We start from the raw sequence: 3898 nt of genomic DNA, 5'->3' as shown, positions 1-3898 counted from the left end.
TCAGCACCCACCACACCAACCGGCAATGCATTCCAGAGACTCCCTACTCGCTGGGAAATGAAGAACCGCCTAACATCCAGACTATTCTTACCTCTGTGTAGACTTCACGCCTGTTCCCCGCTCCTCCCCAATCTGTGGAACTGGAAATAATCGATCACCTGGCAGACCCACCTTGGGTGGTCTCATAAAACGAGGACAATCAGTTCTTCTTCAATTGGGTAGCGGCTTGCTTTATCTGGCGATGTAGCTCAGTGGTAGAGCGCGTGCTTCGCATGTATGAGGTCCTGGGTTCAATCCCCAGCATCTCCAAAGATATTTTTTCATCAGAATTAACCACGGAAAGGCAAATCTCGCTTTCTGATCGCAGCGAGTTCCAACTTCTGAGGCTCCACAAGCATTGAATTGTCCCGAAGCAGGACTTCATCTCACGGTCCCCTCATCATCTCAGCTCATCGCCGCCGCCGACTGACCGGAATGTGTGACAGTGCAATGTCGAGCGAGCAGTCACAGCTCTTGTTTGACGCTGTGTCATTCATCCATCTCACTTTATGATTCAGAGGTTGGATTTCAGCCTCGTCACTGACTATTGGCAATTGTATTTTTTTATTTCCGCTGACATTTGTTTTGGGAAATTTCGAAGTGAAGAGGAGCAGAAACCCCGTGAACATTGTGAGCACGTGGAACGACTGGGCATCGCGTTGTCCGGGAGAGACAGAGCGGAAAGCCCACTTTTTATTCTAAAGTGGAGGGATGTCTTTTGTGGGGCTGTAGCTCAGTGGAAGAGCGCATGCTTTGCATGTATGAGATCCCGGGTTCAATCCCCGGCATCTCCAAACGCTTTATGTTTCGAATTTTGAAAAGACCCTCTTGTCCTCACCTCACCTTCACACACAAGGACAGGAAAGGGTTTCTTCACCTCGAGAAAAACCGAACGCTCTGCACACGATAAAATTCAATGGAAGCACGCACGCGCCTTTGAAATGGCTCCCATCCCGGGGCTGGAGAGCGGGCCCAGTAATAATAACAGAGAAAATGGGATCACCATTCGGCCCTTCGAGCCTGGTCCGCCATTATTTATGATCATGGCTGATCCTCTATCTCAATACCATATTCCCGCTCTCTCTCCATATTCTTTGGTGCCTTCTGTGTGTTGAAATCTGTCTTTCTTAAATATATTCAGTGACTTGGCCTCCACAGCCTTCTGTGGTGCAGAATTCCACAGGTTCACCACCCTCTTGAGTGAAGAAATAGATTATTCCCAGTTTCACACATCGGGGAGGAGCAGCGGACCGGCGTTCAGACTACACAGAGGTAGGAATAGGCTGGATGTTAGGCGGTTCTTCTTTTCCCAGTGAGTACTGAGTCTCTAGAATGCATTGCCGGCTGGTGTGGTGGGTGCTGACTCTCTCTCTTTGCCTTCTGGATGGATCTGGACCAGTTCTTGACTGGGACAGAGCTCGCATCATATAGGTGAGTGGTTTTACAGTTAACCTACACATGGTCAGTGTGATCCACTGAACTCGATTCGATCGCCTGAGGGATTCGGGGAGGAATTTCCCAGAATTTCCCCTCCTTATTGACCCTGGATTTGTTTCTAGTTTGTCGCCGCTCCCAGTTGATTACATGTTTCCGGTGGGTGGGGCGGGTGGTGTCGGTAGGGAGTGTCTGGTCACGATGCTCCAGGCATGTGGGGCAGGATTGATGAACCAACTGGTCTTTTCCTGAACATCATGTCCGTCTGTAGCCCCAGATCGTCAAGGTGATTTTAGTGAAGTGATCTTTAAACACAAAACCACACCTGGGGCAAGTCCTGCATCCGTCTATAGTGAAATGAGACTCAATGCTGTCTGTATCTCACTTTACCCTCCTCTGAAGCTCAGGGACTCGAAATATTCTTGCCGGCCTCTGCCACAATGTGCCTGAGGATTTCTAGTCCCGTACAACCGTAAACAAAGTGACTGATAACGGGAACGTTCGAATATTGCGCCCTCGAATAGGAAGGATTGTAACAGCACAGCCCATGGAGGCTCTCCCCCTCTCCCAGTCTTATTTCTCAACGCCCCCTTTCTCATTACTCTGAGTCTCTGAGTATATATCAGGTCCGCATACCTCGGTATAGTTGTCTGCTTGGAGTACAAAAGGAGATGCTTTTCAGCCCAGTAAATCCTCGGATGGCCTTAGGAAAGTGAGGCACTGAGTCCTTTTATATTTAGTTAGAGGTCTTCACTATCTGGTGATGTAGCTCAGTGATAGATCGCGTGCTTCTCGTGTATGAGGTCCTGGGTTCTCTCTCCAAGCACTTTATGGTTCGAGTTTTGAATTCTGGTCAGTCGGCGGCTGTTATGAGCTGAGCTGCTGAGGGGACCGTGAGATGAAGTCCTGCTCCGGGACAGTTGAATGTTTGTCTCAGAAGTTGGAACTCACTTCCCTCTGAAAGCACGATTCGTCTTTCTGTGGGATATTCTGATAAAAATAAATGTTGGAGGTGTTAGATATTAAACCCAGAAATTTATACACTCAAAGCAGGCGCTATACCACTGAGCTACAACCCCGAATCCAATAGACCTATAAGCAAAGGTAGAAAGACTGTGTGCTTACTGTCTTAAGACCACCCAATGATTTACTGGGCTTAAAATCATCTCCTCTTGTGCTTCAAGCAGACAACAGCCACGTAGTCCCGTAGCGACGGTTGGACGGGACTAGAAATTCTCAGGCACATTCTGGTAGAGGCCCGCAACAACATTTGGCGTCCTTGAGCTTCAGAGGAGAATAATGTAAGACGCAGAGACATTGAGACTCGTTTCACTAAAGACGGACGCAGGACATGCCCCAGGTGTGGGTTTGTGTGAAGATCGCTTCATTGAAAATACCTTGACGAGCTGGGGATGTGGAGGAATAAACGGAAATGACGGGCAGTAAAAGACCAGCTGGTCCATCAAGCCTGCCCCTCACTCCTGATGGCTGGAGCATCATTAATGACACTTACTCCCCCTCACCCCGCCCGCAGCCATGGAATATCCTGGGAGAGACAAAGATCCTGAGAAAAATCCTGTGCCTTTATGGGATAGAATACAGTGGAAAATTCCTCCCTGACCTCCTCAGGTGATCGAAACCGGTCCAGGAGATCACATTGATCGTAAAAAAGTAAACTGTAAATCCTCTTACCTTTTATATGTTACGCCCTCTGTCCCCGCCCAAAAATCGGTCCAGCTCCATGGAGAAGGCAGACTCCCTGGAGAGTCAGCACCCCCACGCCAGCCAGCAACGCATTCCAGAGGCTCACTACTCACTGGGAAAAGAAGAACCGCCTAAAATCCAGCCTATTCCTACCTCTGTGCAGTCGAAACACTTGTCCCAGGTCCTCCCCAATCTGTCAAATTGGAATAATCTCTCACTGGGCCCACAATCCAGCCCTGGGTTCGGAACCATTGATACGGCGCGTGCGCTCTTCCATTGAATGCTATCCTGTGCCGAGCATTAGGTTTTTCTCCAGGTAACGAAAGTCTAGCCTGTCCTTGTGTTTAAAGGTGAGGCGAGTCCAAGCGGATCTTTTCACAATTGTATCCAAAATTCGAAACATAAATAGTGAGCAGGATAATAGCAGACTTCAGGAGGACATAGACAGACTGACGAAATGGGCAGACACATGGCAGTTGCAATTTAATTTGGATAAGTGTGAATTGATTCACTTTAGGAAGAACCACATGTAGAGGCAGTAGACTCTAAATGGTACTATTTAAAGGGGGGTGCAAGAGCAGAGGGACCTAAGGGTACATATTCATGAATCTTTGAAGTTGACTGGGAAAATTGATAAGCTTGTTAAGAAAGTGAATGGGACTTTGGTTTTGTAAATAGGGACATTGAATACATAAACAGGGAAGTCACGCTGAACCTTCAC

At 48.1% G+C, this 3898-nt stretch overlaps 2 non-coding genes across 2 annotated transcripts; both read left to right on the top strand.

Annotated features, from left to right (window-relative positions):
- Window positions 1-237: 237 nt before the first annotated feature.
- Window positions 238-309, top strand: trnaa-cgc (transfer RNA alanine (anticodon CGC)). The gene has a single exon. It is a non-coding gene; the product is annotated as a tRNA-Ala (tRNA).
- Window positions 310-761: 452 nt separating this feature from the next.
- On the top strand, window positions 762-833 carry trnaa-ugc (transfer RNA alanine (anticodon UGC)). Its single transcript has one exon. It is a non-coding gene; the product is annotated as a tRNA-Ala (tRNA).
- Window positions 834-3898: the final 3065 nt, after the last annotated feature.

The sequence above is a fragment of the Heptranchias perlo genome, unplaced genomic scaffold (assembly GCF_035084215.1).
Source record: "Heptranchias perlo isolate sHepPer1 unplaced genomic scaffold, sHepPer1.hap1 HAP1_SCAFFOLD_60, whole genome shotgun sequence".
Taxonomy (NCBI): Eukaryota; Metazoa; Chordata; class Chondrichthyes; order Hexanchiformes; family Hexanchidae; genus Heptranchias; species Heptranchias perlo.
The sequence above is the reverse complement of the archived record's forward strand: the minus strand, read 5'-3'. Positions and strand labels throughout refer to the sequence as shown.